Source organism: Bombina bombina, chromosome 1, assembly GCF_027579735.1.
Source record: "Bombina bombina isolate aBomBom1 chromosome 1, aBomBom1.pri, whole genome shotgun sequence".
Taxonomy (NCBI): domain Eukaryota; kingdom Metazoa; phylum Chordata; class Amphibia; order Anura; family Bombinatoridae; genus Bombina; species Bombina bombina.
The window spans coordinates 133936020-133951867 of NC_069499.1; the positions used below are offsets into that span (position 1 = coordinate 133936020).

The 15848-nt window shown below is 37.9% G+C and overlaps 1 protein-coding gene across 1 annotated transcript in view; it reads left to right on the forward strand.

The window, feature by feature from the left end:
* Positions 1-262: 262 nt before the first annotated feature.
* The window catches only part of MAPK1IP1L (mitogen-activated protein kinase 1 interacting protein 1 like), an 83485-nt gene continuing 67899 nt past the window's right edge, over positions 263-15848 (forward strand). The window contains exon 1 of the mRNA XM_053697613.1: positions 263-427. The gene's annotated coding sequence lies outside the window, so the exon portion shown is untranslated. The remainder of the gene's footprint in view (positions 428-15848) is intronic.

Sequence of the window (15848 nt, forward strand, 5' to 3'; positions counted from 1 at the left end):
AAACAAATGCTTTTATGTCCATTTAACTACACACTGTAAGTTGTTTTACTAATTGAAATGTTAGATTGGTTTTGAATGAAAACCCAAACAAATATGATGCATAGAAAGATTGGATTCGTTTGGGGACTGCTTTAATATTTATGAACCCTTCCTGATTCCGTATCTCACTCGTTGACTAACAACACTGTTAGTCACCTCTAGTGACATTTCCAGTCTGCCAACATCACTGTCTCCTGTATTGACAAACTTGCTCAATGCGCCCAGATCCACTAGTGGGTGTGGACGAACTTTGAGCCTTTGAACCCAGCTGGGTGTGAAGGTTTCCTGTTCCTGTGACACTGAGCGTTCTGCAGGAGTTTTACTTACATCGTCGCAGCTTCGTTTTCCTTCCGATCAGACCCCAACACACACGGATAATTCAATCTAGGTATTTTTGTTCTACCTTTTCGATTCTTAGAATGGGAGTTACTTAGGATCTTGTTGAGCTATTTTCGCAAATTCTTGTTTAAATTATGCCAATGTTTTTATGAGACTTTCTTCCTGGAAAAAAAGTTTGTATTTGTTTTATTGGACCAATAACAAAATATATAATTTGCGAGTTGTTTATATCTAACAATATCATGTTTCCTGGTAAGATTATTACAGAAAAACGGCTGCGTGCACGCAGGATAAAGTTGCAAAGTACTAAAAAGTCACGATCTTGCTGGTTTCTGTTTGGTTTTGACGTTGTGAAAATTCTAATGATTCTTTATTTTAGTTATTTTAACTGTTTCTTGCTACTCTTGCAACAACCGCAGACTGTCAAATACTCTTCTATTGTGTAAAATATATTAGCAAACCATTAAAACAAAAATAAGATTATAATATTAAGGTGTGTCAGTGTCTCTATGAACGATGGAAACATTGACAATTGTATTGGTACCACCTTTTTAATGGACCAACAAAAAACTTGTGTGGTAATCCTCTTATTTTTACGTATTTGCTTAATGTTGCAAGTAATCAGACAGCATGAAAACCTGTGAAGCTCACCATTTCATGCCTTCAGTTTCAGTTTTAACAACTAGTATTATGCCCTGTAAAATTAACCCTTTATTGCCTACAGTAACTAGTACTATGCAGTGTAAAATTAACCCTTTATTACTAGTATTATGCCCTGTAAAATTAACCCTTTATTGCCTACAGTAACTAGTACTATGCAGTGTAAAATTAACCCTTTATTACTAGTATTATGCCCTGTAAAATTAACCCTTTATTGCCTACAGTAACTAGTATTATGCAGTGTAAAATTAACCCTTTATTGCCAACAGTAACTAATATTATGCAGTGTAAAATTAACCCTTTATTGCCAACAGTAACTAATATTATGCAGTGTAAAATTAAATGATGCCCTCTAAAATGATCCCTTTATTGCCTACAGTAACTAGTATGCTCTGTGAAATTAACCCTTTATTTCCTAAAGTTTACCTTACATACCAAATTCACTCCTAGAGTCATGTGTCTTACTCTAATTTTACTTCTGTTTTTTCCCTACCCATTATACCAAAATTCTAAATTACCTTGAATAACGGCGTGTCCTTTGCTTTTATTAAAGGGACAGGAAACCTCAAATATTTGTTTGATGATTTTGAAAAAGCAACCAAATAATGAAAAAATGCACATCTGAATCAACTGGCTATACAGGATAGGGTTAAAACAGGTTAGAGATTGTAAGGTAAATGGTTATACGGCAAGGGTGATTCCACATTCAACCCTGTAAACATTAGAAAGTGAGTTACATGTCTGAAGGCAAGCTGAATCTGAGCAGAAGGATGAAGGATATAATTTGTTTTATTTTTATCAAGATGCAACATTGTATTAAAGGGACAGTTTCATCCTGAAAGTTTTTGGCCACAAGGCCAAGCTGTGTTAACACAGCCTGCAGAATAAATTACACTCCCAGTGGGTTATAGAAGAGAGAAGGTAATACAATTTTAATTTTCCATTGTTCTCTCCAAGTATTGGTGATTTGGTTTATGGACAGATATAAGATAAAGAAGCATGTATATGTACACAATGTGATAAAGTAATGAGATCTGATTACACCTACAAGCTCAACCCATTTTATTAGGTTGTCACTTCAAAACATAAAATCAGCTAATTCATATACACAAATACGCCTTAAAAAAGCTAATCTCATACATTTTATACTCTGCAACTGGTAAAAAAAAGTAATTGGAAACACATTAAGGGAAAAATAATTTTATAGTATACTGTCCCTTTAAGGAACATTGTATAGAAAACTTCAACAGTGGCTGGGAATTTAAAACGCTTATTTCTCCCATAGAGAATAAAATACGCTAAAATAAGAGATTACCCATTGGTTTTTCATAATCTTTAAGTACCTCACTGGAGCTTATTGTGTGTGTTTTTTTTTTTTTTACCTTGAAGCCATATGAAATAAAAAAATATTTATGAACAAATAAAATGTATGCATAAAGCTATCATAGGAATTCATAAAGGGTCAGTGAAGTCAAAATTAAACTTTCAGATCCAGATAGAAAATACAATTTTAAACAATTTTCCTGTTTACTTTTATCTAATTTGCTTTGTTCTCTTGCTAACCTTTGTTGAAAAGCTTACCTAGTTAGGCTCAGGTGCAGTAATACACTACTGGGAGCTAGCTGTTGATTTGTGGCTGCACATATATGCCTCTTGTCATTGGCTCACCGTGTGTTCAGCTCACAGTAGTGCATTGTTGCTTTTTCAATAAATATCAAAATAATTAAAGGGACACTGAACCCAAATTTTTTCTTTCGTGATTCAGAGCATGACATTTTAAGCAACTTTCTGATTTACTCCTATTATCAAATTGTCTTCATTCTCTTGGTATCTTTATTTGAAATGCAAAGAATGCAAGTTTAGATGCCGGCCCATTTTTGGTGAACAACCTGGGTTGTTCTTGCTAATTGGTGGATAAATTCATCCACCAATAAAAAAAAGTGCTGTCCAGAGAGACTTATTTTTCAAATAAAGATAGCAAGATAACGAAGAAAAATTGATAATAGGAGTAAATTAGAAAGTTGCTTAAAATTGCATGCTCTATCTGAATCACGAAAGAAAAAAAATTGGGTTCAGTGTCTCTTTAAGCTAATTTGATACTATAAGTAAGTTGAAAAGTGGGGTTCTATCTGAATTATGAAACAAAAAAAAAATCAAGTTTTGTGTCCCCTTTAAATAACCACACTCTTGACATGCTCTTTGTGGTTAAGATATATTTTTTTCCTACTGGGTAAAACATATTAATTTATTTAAAAAACACATTTTTCCTTTTCTTTGCTATGTGTTATAACCAGCTTTACCTGTCGCACAACTTCTTGTGTTGCGTATGATGTTTCTAATGTCCTTTTACGTTTGAATGCTGTAAAATGTAGTTTCAGTAAAGTCACTGGGTGTCCGCGTTAATCAATAATTGCATATGCCTCAGCATTCATTGTTTGATTCTATATCTATCGATCTATACACAAACCCACACAGGTATATGCTCACACACCCACACACACTTGGAATCTGAAAGTATGTGAACACCACTCCTGTTAAATACATTTAATTTCTTAAGCGGTGAGTAGTGTTACAGGTGCTTTAGTCTAAGGGAGTGTCACATCAAGGTAACGTGCATACTATGAACATGCTTTTTAAAACAAAAATCCTTTGACCTCTAACAGATTAGTAAACCTAGTATGCCTCAAGCATAAAAACATAGAAAGCAATCTTTCTAACCTGCTATATGGAGTCATCTTTGTGCTTTTTATGTCATAAAAGACAGTAAACACTTTTGGGAGTGTAATATAAATAGCTTAATTATGCATAATAAAACAATTTTGCAATAAGCTTTCATGATTTATTTTGGCCCCCTTTTAAGTCTGTAAATTGTGGATTTTTCACCCCCGAAAACTTAGACAACATAGCAGTCTTCACAGGCCTATCCTTGTTAATTTGTAGTTTATCTAATCATTTCTGCTGAAGCCAAACAATAAAGATTTTTGAAAACACAATGACAGAAGCAAACCCTGTCATCTTCAGACTCGGGTGCTTTAAATAAGGATAGCGGTGGGTAGCGTTTGACCATTCAAAAGCAATTGAAAGAAACTAGGTTAAACTGTTCTAATAAAGTTCAGACTCTACTGATATGTTAATCTTTTGGAAGAATGTAGCACATTTTTGTAATGACATAGGGGCTGATTTATGCCCCCTGTTTCCGTGCGAGCCTTGCCGGAAACAGAGGTTATGAAGCAGCGGTCTAAAGACCGCTGCTCCATAACTTGTCCGCCTTCTCTGAGACCGCGGACAGAAATCAACCCGATCGGGTTGATTGACACCCCCTGCTAGCGGAAGATTGGCCGCAAATCTGCAGGGGGTGGCATTGCACCAGCAGTTCACAAGAACTGCTGGTGCAATGATAAATGCAGACAGCGTATGCTGTCTGCATTTATCGATGTGCAGTGGACATGATCCGCTATATCGTATCATTTCCGCTCGCACTATGATAAATATCCCCTATAGTGTTTACTAATCGTTTTAATGTATTTTTGTTTAACTATTGAAAAAATAAGTGTAAAGTTTTATTCTCCATAAAGCAGTTGAAAGCCCGGCTTCTTTCTCAGTAAGGCCAAATTGGGATGGTTATAAATTAGTTACTAGACTGTGCAGCCAATGATTGTGCGGAATACAGCTATGTCAAGTCTGGAGTCTGCACTTCCTCTTTTAACAGGATTTTAAATATATAGTGATAGGGCTTCATATTAAATTGATTCGATATCAATAATGTAGTCTAGTGCTATAATTAAGACTTATTCACATTAAGATTTCAAACTAGTAGCTCCAAAGTACATTTTACAATAGAGATAGTATACATTTAATGCAGCCCATTGGTTGAGTATTGCACCTGTGCTACTTGCCCAAAGTTTGGCTGAATATGTATGTTTTCCTTCCCCCCCCCCCCCCCCCCCCCGGCACTGTTAAGTCAATACCATTATTCAAACTTAAGTTATTTGTTCCTGTTCTGTAACTGTCATGTAAAATACATTATTGGATTTCTGAATACAATGTTTTCCTATCCAGTATATTTAGTTGAAATATTTCTGTATTTGTAGCATGGACATGAGGTTACAACATGAAAAGTATACAGAAATAACAATCAGTTCCCTTGTTCCCATTCATGAACTTTGGCCCTATCATGGCCTTAATGATTGAGATTGCTGGAATCTCCTTTTCGGTTATTGGAGACTTCTAAGTGCTTATCATAACAAAGTCATTCACCAGTGTCAAGCTGCTCTGACGGCGTAAAGTCTTTTTGAGTGAAGAAGTTCCCCTCTACTTCTTGAGTGATTGTTGAAGTACTCTTACTCCTCCTTTTACTTGGTTGTTAATACTGTAGGTATCAAAGACCAAGTCTCAACTTGTATAAGTACATTGATATGCTACATTGTAATCCTATTATCTTTCACATTGTAGTATACTTTTTTTTTTTTTTTAAATATTCATTACTTTTTTTTAAAACAAACTGTATAACAAATAAAACAATTTTAACCAAATGTAAACAATTCTCAGGTCCTATGTGTGGTCATCTACACTCCGATCGTTCTGTAACAGGTCTAATCTCGTTCTAGGTGAGGGTGGTATTCATTCATTTACTCTCGTTATTTTAGGAAGGCTAACTTTTGGTAAATTCCCATTTAACTCAACGACCCAACTTATCTCTTCTAGATAGTACTTGATGATTTTTACCCTTCCCCATTTATTCTATCTGTTCACTTTTCCTCTTGCATGATACAATAAAACCATATCTAAGTAAACTGTTCCCTAGTCCCCTGTATTGTGGCTGCTAATTCTGCCGTAGTGTATGTATATTCTATTTTATCTAACACTTCTCGCCAAGCTGGAGCTCCTACCTTCCAATGTCTGGCAATCACAAACTCTAGTCGCTGTGAAAAGAGTCTTGATAAATGTGTTAATTGCCTTATTGTACGTTGTGAGTCTCTGATTTAAAAGAGCCTGAGTCACTGTCAAAGTAATTGGTTCTTGTAGTACCCTACCTAGGAGTTTCTGTAGCTGATCCCATATAAACCTTATCTTGGGGCGTTGCCACCACATATGGTAGGTAGGTTTCTTTTTCTCTACAACCTCTATAGCACATTTTTGTACCAGCCCATGAGGAGAAGTGACATGTTCTCTCCGAGAAGTATTAATGGTTTTATATTGGAACCCTGTCGCTCTGACTGCCGTCGGTTCTGAATATATTCCCTTTATTGCCTTCATAAAAGCCCCCCCCAAATCCCATTTCCTTTAGGATTGTGGTCATATAAGCCCAGTCCACCCTGTCAAACGCCTTCTCTGCATCCAAAGAAAGGAGCAGAGCAGGCGTTTCAGGGCCCACGAGATAATCCACCAGAGCTATAGTTCTTGTTACATAATCTGGAGCCTCCCTATCTGATAAAAAACCTACCTGTTCTGGATGGACCAGTAGCGGGACTAATTAAGTCTATTGGCTAGAACTTTGGTAAGAATTTTAACGTCCTGATTAATCAGGGTTATTTGTCTATAACTCTGGCATTTCTCAGGATTTTTGCCTATCTTAGGAATCGCTACTATTTTAGCACTCAACACATCTGTTGGTATCACTTTGCCCTTGCAAAATTTTTGTAGATGGGGAACCAATTCTAACTTAAATACTTTGTAATACTCTCCGGGAAAACCATCCGGTCACGCCGCCTTTCCCGGTTTCAGATCTTTAATTGCTGATAAAATTTCCCCCTTTGTAATTTCTGCATTTAGTTCCTCACTATCCTTTTTGTTTAATTTCTTGAGTTTAGCTGTAGCCAAAAACTTCCTAAGCAAGTTCTGTGTATGTGGGGTTTGGTCAACTTTTATCCCGTCATAGAGAGTGTTATAATATTCCGCAAATGTTTCGGCTATCTCTTGCAGGTGGGAAGTACGTTCTCCATCTGCTTTTTGTTATATTGGAATAGAAAAATTCTTAATCCTTTCCTCAATTTGTGGGCTAAGTATTTATCAGGTTTGTTGGAATACAAATAGTAATGGGCCTTCAATGTCTGAATAGCTTTTATCGAATTGGCATCTAAAATTTTGGCTAGGGCTGTTCTCTTTGTTTGGAGTAATTTAAAAGCAGATGTGGATATTGTTTGTTGGTGTTGTTTCTCAAAGTCCTTTATCTCTAATTGGAGTTTGCTTATTGCTTCCGTATTCTTTTTATTGGTGATTTATTTTTCTTTAATTAATAAACCCCTAAGAACTGTTTGTGAGCTGCCCACGTGTTTATGGAATTGCTAGTTGTACCCTCGTTTAATAACCAGTATTCTTTTAGGGCCTTGGAGATATTCTTTTGTGTAGGTTGTAGTTTAAAAATCGTTGGGTCAAATGTTTATGAGCGTTGTCTATGTATATTATATCCGTCAGTTCTATTTGTATTAGTGAATGATCAGACCATACGCATGGTTGTATAGATGAGGAAATAACGTTAGGGATTAGCGTCTGACTATCAAAAATATAGTCCAACCTGGAGTAAGATTTATATGCATGTGAATATTTAATATGTGTAGTCCGGTGTTGGTCCATATTTAGCCTCCCATGAGTCTGAGATTATGCGTGGCTAAGGAGTCTTTCATTATTTTCGCAATATTGTTTATTAGTTAGTTTTGTTGTTGTTGTTGTTGTATGGGGAGATAATGAGATATTAAAATCTCCTGCTAAAATAATTAGAGACTGCGACCATTGTGTCAGCTGTTGTGATATTTGCCAAAAGAAAGCGTCCTTCTTTTCGTTGGGGGCGTACACATTACAAATGGTAACCGGAGTGTTTTGGATGCGTCCCCTAACTATATGATATCTACCTGTCGGGTCTGCTATGACTTCTTCCGTGTTAAATTGAAGTAATCTTTTCTTTCTGTCGAGTGGTAGTGTAGAGGGTAACATTTTTTACCAGTATTTAGGAATTAGTGTTAGTAAAATGAGTTTCATGTAGCATTATAAGGTCTGCTTTTGCCCTAGAGTATTGGGTCAATGCTGTTTTACGTTTAACATCTATGTTTAGACCTCTCACATTATGTGAGATGATTCTAATAGTCTGAGTCATAGGTCAAATCCTCCCTGTCTATCCCTTATGTACCCACCCTCACCTCTGGTGTAGTGCCTAGTACCACAGTAACAGAACATTAATAAACAATATAAACCATGTAACAATTTAAACTTAGGAACATGCATAGAACATACGCCCAGTGCCCATATACTATAGGTGAACATTTACCAAAGTAACTTAGAAAAATAAGTTTAAAAATAACAATCGTTAAGTAAGAAATATTGAATTGACATTTTAACTTTAGTGCAAAGGAGCTGTATGTGACGTGGTAGTATCTTATCTTCTCTAAAGCGACTTTGGTCATTTCACCCCTTTTACTTTCTTGTCACATCAGATAAAGTCTGAGGGATCTTGTCTCATTTCTAACCCCAAAGTCACCTTTTGCTCTTCGTTATTTGCCGTTATGTCCTCCCTTCAAGCAGATCCACCAAAACTGATGTCCTCCTAGTGGTTTGCCTCACCTCCCAGGACCATCAAACCCCCCCCCCCCCCAAAAAAAAAGGTCAGGTATGGGGTTCTAACCCCTACAACAAATATACACATATAAATGACTCCTATACTCATCTGAATCTCGTCGTCCCAGAGGATTTAAGGAACACAGGTGTTTCGCCCGTATCTTAAGCCAGCTGAAAATTCAAGCCTTTTGTTTCTTCTTTGGTACCTTTGTCCAATGTGGAAGGTTATGTGTTTTAAGATTTCCTTCTCCTTTACCGGAAAGGTTGTGAGGCAGTTGGGGGGTTTCCAGCCCCAAGTGGCTACAGATATCTGGAATGTCTTCTGCCTCTTTTATAGTGAGTATTAATCCGTTGTGAAGGATATTAAGTGCGAATGGAAATCCCCATCTATAATTCATTTGAGTCTTCCTTAACAGCAGTGTGAGTGGTTTAATGGCACTTATCCTCTGTAGGGTCCTCACACACAAGTCCTGATAAAACTGGATTACTGACCACTGGAACTTAAAGGTTGGATGCTTCCTTTTCTTGAAAGCAAAACATTTGGACTATGACATCCCTTGGTGGGGCTTCACCTTTAGGCCTCACTCTTAAAGCCCTGTGTGCTCTCTCCTTCTGGACAATATCATCTTCTGCTTGTCCTGTAATTGCTTGGAAGAGCTGTGTTAGATATTTTTCCAACTCACTTGGAGTTATAGTCTCAGGGATTCCTTTTTAATCTGAGATTGCATCTACGGCTCCGGATTTCAAGATCTTCCATCCTCTCTTGCATTAATTTTATCTCTTGCTGGTGTGAGGTTACCTGCTGGGATAGTAAGGCAACTTCTTCTAGAACTGAGTTTTCATTCTACTTTAGGGTAGATGCATGGTTACCTAAATCTTGGATATCTCTGCCAAACTACTGGTCACCATGTGTTGCATTGCATCCATCTTTTCCCAGAGTTTGTCAAAGTTGACAGATATATCTTGCTTAGAGACCAGCATTTTAATGTCTGCCTTAGTTACTGGAATTTGATCTTCATGAGGGGAATTTGAGTTAGTATCTGAGTCTGCGTCTTCCTCCTGCATAGCTACCTGGGCTTTTGCCGATTTGTCCCCTTTTGTGGGTTTAAAAAAGAGGCTTGCATTAGATGTTTTACCCCCTTTGTGTGGTTTTCTGGCAGACATTTCTGTAGATGTGTAATGGTGAAATGCCTCACTTTTATTATCCTTCACCTAGTTATAGGCGGGCGTTCCCTCAGTTGGACCTGTAGTAATGGTTAGGAGTATAAAGTTAATGTCCACTTGTTGATATAGATGGAGTCTTTTTTGATGTGTCAGTAAAGCAGCTTTGTTATTGGATCATCAGATTTCTCTAATCCTCTGGTGAGCTTGCATCCATAATATAAGCATTTGTGAGGTTTCACTATGATGGCACTGAATTAATGACTGTTTATATCCCCCAATTATGCTTCCTTTGTAGTTTAATTATGTGAGGGTTCTCTTATGTTTATCTGTTTGGCTGAGACCTGCATACTGTCCCTCCGGTTAGTTAGATGGCCCTCTAATGTGAGTAATTCATAGCCCCATGTCAGGGAAAGTTGTATATACGTAGCTGACTATTATGTAAGCCATTGCCATTTCTAACTTTCTTTTAGTGTATAATGAGGTACTCACTCAGTCACTCGATATCATCCCTTAATGTTCGAAACCTTTTTATAGGTACTGGCTTTGCCTCGACTCCTTTTATTGCAGCCCTATCGACCGCATGGCTCCTCCCAAAACGGTGACCGCAATCTCTGCACCGTTACACTCCGGGAGTGTTCAGTTCAGGGAAATGCTCCAGATCCATTCCAAGTGTTTCTGCAGGTGCTCTTATGCTCAGAGCATTGCTGGGTCTCTGTTAGTGTAAGCAGTGAGGATTTAGTGCAGTGTTATTGCCCCTTTGCTCTTAACTGTGCACGGAGCTGCTAGATTAAGCAGCCAACTCCATGTTCCTCCAGACTCCGCCCCTAATCCAGTATATTTAATCTGGATAAGATGTACAGTAGATAGATGAGCTGTTGAAAATAATGATGTTACATCTGATGTAGCCAGACAGTAAAAAACTTACTGACCTCTTTTAGTCTGTATTCTCACAAAAATCCTAATTCTGCCTTTGAAATTAATACAGTGTGCGAGGCCACAGCTGTATGTGAATAGCTGGTTCTGTTAGCGGTGTGTACTTATAGCAGGGGTGTTTTTAGAACATAACATTTTGAGAAGGAAATCATTGGCCACAAAGCTAAATATCACAGGTGCAGAGTGTACTGGGGGGGGCTCCTTCCTTTACTTATTAAAACCATAAAGAACCGTAAAACTTCCACTGATCTATGGCCACATAGCAACCCCCTGTAAAACTGATACTGACATATGGACGCATAGCAACCCCCCTAAAACTACCACTGACCTATGGGTGCATAGCAACCCCCTCTAAAACTGCCACTGCCGTTTGGGCACATAATAATCCCCCTATAAAACTGCCACTGATGTTTGGGCGCATAGTAACCCCCCTGTAGAACTGCCACTGACATATTGGTGGATAGCAACCCCCTGTAGAACTGCCACTGACGTATGGGCACATAGCAATTCTCTATGTAGAACTGCCACTGACTTATGGGTGCGTAGCAACCCACCCTGTAAAGCCACCACTGATTTATGGGCGCATAGCAACCCCTCCTGTAGAATGTGGGAGGTTAAACGCTTGTAGGCAGTGGCACACTGGTAATTTGTCGGTCACCCCTGTATGAAAGGGGTGGGGTTACAGGTGGTCTGTGGTCGTGCTTGGAAGGGTGTCATGCCCCATTGTGTCTTGAACTCTGGTCTCCCAGAGGGATTTAGTTGTGGATGCTTTCCTGGCTCCACCTCTTGCCAATTGTTGGTAATATGCAATTACCAACAGACTATTTATTTAAACCTGCATGGCTAATCAGTTTTTGCCCTGACATTGGGGTTCACTCCTGTTGTTTGTGCCTCTGACCTGCACCCTGCTGTGTTGTTGATTTTCTGGCTCCTGGACCTTGCAAGTCTTTTAACCTTCTGGAATATCCCTGTGCTTGTCAAAAGATTGGAATGTTACCTCAGTCTTGTCTTTGCCTCCGCTGGAGGAAAGGGAATAATGAAGATGTGCATGATGTTATCCCTTTTAAGTCACAAGCCTTCCATGGGTGTCGCAGGGACTTGTCCTTTTGCCTCTTCCTGCTGGGTATTCTATATATTAGAAAATATAACACTGCCCCCAGCCACCTACTTCCTTATGCTACCTGTCTACTTCAAAATGTCACAGAGCTAGCAAAATTTTCTGTGGAGAACACTATATGTGTGTATATGTATGTATGTATGTATATATATATATATATATATATATATATATATATATATATATATATATATATATATATATATATATATTATTTTTTTGCACACGTAGAGCTTACTTGTTTTCCCGCACATTGGCTTTAGGGTATATACGTGTTTCGGGGTTGCGCATGTCCGGTTTTGGCATGCTTCTTTTTTAAGACGACTGTTTTTTTGTGTATTCCCTAAGTTCTTGGTGCGCTAGCTAGTTGTTTGGTGTGGAGTCTGCTGGTATCTTGCTTACAAATTAGCATGCTCTGGCCTAGTAAGTTTTCAAGGAGCTTCTTTTGGAGAATGTAAGTTTTCCTTTTCCTCAAACTCTTTTTTTGGGGCGATGGGGCTGTGCCTTTTTCAGGGAGCTTGGTTTTAGTCTGTTCTGCATCCCGGGATTCTAAATATCGTTTCCCAGGGTTACAGATCGAGGCCTTTGAGAGGATCCTTTGAAGGCTCAAGCCTTTTCTTTAATCAGATTCAGAATCTATAGGAGTGATTGCTCCTGTTCCGTTGTTGGAACAAGAGATGGGATTTTGTTCAAATATCTTCATATATAAAATGTGTGTGTTTATAAATCCCTCTCAGTGCTGTTTTATTTTATTCAGTCATTAATTCATGCAATTTCTCAAGGATACAGGAATAGGTGTAACCAGGAAGGTATTTAAAAATAAACATATAATTAAGATTTCACAGTGAGTCCATGTTCGTAATTTCCAGTCAATGCAGTCCCTTCAAGATTTATAATTTTTTTTTATTTTTTTTTTTCTTCTTCAAATATTTTATTGAAAGTCAGTCATACAGGTTTCAAAAAAAATTTCAAAAAATTATTTCAAATAATGACAATAAAATGATTGGCATATTACATTTGGTCTATGACATGAGCAGTTTTCATCTGTATTATAAAGGGGAGAGAAAAACAGGGGGAAGATAAAAAGATCACTGAAAGTAGTTACACCGTTTTCAGTAAACCCACAAAGCAGGGTTTACTCTATGCATTGTTTATATAGTTTTACAAAGACCCACCTGTCCTGTCTTTATAACCTGGTTAAAAATAAAGGCCTATGTATTGGTAAAACGTAAAAGTGCTAGAGGCTTAGATCACTTTCCATTTGTTAAAGGGGAGGGTTGCAAAAAAAATATATGGCATCAAAAAGATAGGAGCAAACTACACATTTTAGGAGCCAAATGGTTTTATTTGTATAGTAACCTAAAAATTATAGCCAGGAGTAAATATTAGGAGTTTTTTTTTACATGGTTAGTATATATCAGATATTAAAGGAACAGTCTACGTTATCTTTTTATTGTTTAAAAAAATACCCATTCTCCAGCTTTGCACAACCAACATGGTTAAATTAATATACTTTTATAACTTCTAAATTTCTAAATATCTGCCTATTTCTAAGCCCCTGCAAGGCCGCCTCTTATCTCAGTGCATTTTATTAGCTTTCCACAACCAGGCAGTGCTAGTTCATGTGTGCCATATAGATAAGTGTGCAAGTTTGCAAAAAGCACTGAAATATAGGGGTAGTCTGCAGAGGCTTAGATAGAAGGTTATCACAGAGGTAAAAAATATATTAAAATAACAGTGTTGGTTATGGGAATGGCTAATAAAGGGATTATCTTTCTTTTTCAAAAGACTGTCCCTTTAAGCACTGTACTGCAAAAGATCATCACATACAACAAATGTTTTAAAAGCATTTAATTTGTTGGCAAAATGTAAACGTTTCTGAAATGATAGAGCAGTTCAAGTACATAACCAAGTTACATGTGTTGTGGCATAAGTGATGGATTTATTGATATTTGTCTTCAATAAAAACATAAAAATAAAATAAAAAAAATCTGTGGTGCCCATGTGCGCCCTGCATTTTCCCCTCCTCTGGCCTCTAACAGCCACACACAAAATTTAGCTTTTGGCAGCTGGAGCCTTTCTAGGCCTTGCAGCTGTGAAATACAAATACTTTTTCTTGTGTTATATAATGTGTGTGTAATGTATACATCATTTATATACAGGTAGCCCTCAGTTTACGCCGGGGTTAGGTTCCAGAAGGAATGGTTGTAAATCGAAACCGTTGTAAATTGAAACCCAGTTTATAATGTAAGTCAATGGGAAGTGAAGGAGTTAGGTTCCAGGCCCCTCTCAAATTGTCATAAGTAACACCTAATACATTATTTTTAAAGCTTTGAAATTAAGACTTTAAATGCTAAACAGCATTATAAACCTAATAAAATAATCACACAACACATAATATATAATTAAACTAAGTTAAATGAACAAAAACATTTGCTAAACAGCATTATAAACCTAATAAAATAATCACACAACACAGACTTCACTTGCATTTTTCTGCAAACAGTTCTTTCTATGCTTTACAATCTGGACTGATTTATAGACAGGAAGTTCTTGTTCCTTTGAAATCTGCTCGATAGGGGGGCGGAGCCAGCCACAGAGGGAACAAGGCGTGCAGTTCATGGGCTCCTGATAACTAATTTGATTTAAGGCTATATTTCCTAGATCCAAGCAGAGTTTCTGATCTACACTTATAAATTGGGAAAGTAGCTACTTTAAAAACCCAGCTGGCGAACTTTTGCATAACTACTACGGCAATTTTTAAAACCCTAATACATCAGATTGACCACAGGGCAATTGAGCCTGTAGGCCTAGAAGACGCAACCTGATACAAGTGGGACTCTTTTTCATACGCCCAAACATGGAACATTTCTGCTCGCAGATACAAGCACTGTTTAATGACTTTCAGAGGAAGATGTTTCATAGCCTAGATGAATTTCTTCCCACACCAGGGATTCAAACTGTAAGAGAAGTCTATGTGACATCGGAAGTGACGGACGGCGCAGACCGATGACATACCGCAAGAGCTCTCAGATGATTGCGAGAGGCTATGTCCCGGAGCAGAAGCCTGACCACTGCATACAAGTTCCTCGTATGGGCAAGTTGTGCGACCTACAAGCACCTCATCTAGTTGTGAGAGACATGGATGTTTCTAGGAGCTGGCGTGTGAACGCCGCTCCACCATTTGTGCAGCCCGCCTTGTGCGAGAATCAAGCAAGACCCTCAATAGATCCTACTACAGAGAAGGACTTGTATTTTCCGGATTTAGTGAGGGACGGTTTATACGCAGATGGCGATCCTTGGCGGTTTGTTGTCGCCCCGACAGTGCTTGCCGTGCTGCAACCTAGAATAAGTGCTGGGGCGCTCAATTTTAACACACCTCCTGCAAAGGTTATTCGAACATAGCTGCATCTGCAATGTGTCCAGTCTGCTGCTTCTTTCCCGCAGTCGGCGTTGGTTAAAACAGCAAGGCTTCTTACAGCGAGCGAGTGCTGGGTTTTTCCGTATAGTTCAGTCTCCCTCCTTTGACTTATGGGCTACAAGACGTTCATTGACAGTTTCATAGATTCTTTGATACTGAGTTCTTATGTTGATACCAGGTGGATTTATTATAGCTTATCCTTGTGCTCCGATATTTTTCTCTATTATACCTTTTTAATATGCTGAAAATGCTTAACCATTCAGAGACGTTGCTTGCTTATGTTTGAACTCTATACATATGTTTCACAGCTGACCATAGTACTTGTTATTTCCAACACATGCATTATTATTTGTATTACATTGAATGAAAAGTTTAGTATCACAGTGTTTATGGACAGGTAACTTAGTGCTGTGTGTTGAGATTTACCCTCTAGGAAAACGTTAACATAGATAGCTTTCTAGCATGATTGAGCTGCCTTTGAGAAATTTCACTTAGATATCTACTTTAGTGTATGTGCAGTTCTCGTGTTCCATTTAAATTCCTCATCAAACTGGAACAAGCTTGGATTTAATATATAGATCCCTAACATTGGTTCCCCCTTAAAATGGTTACAGGTTTCACAAAATA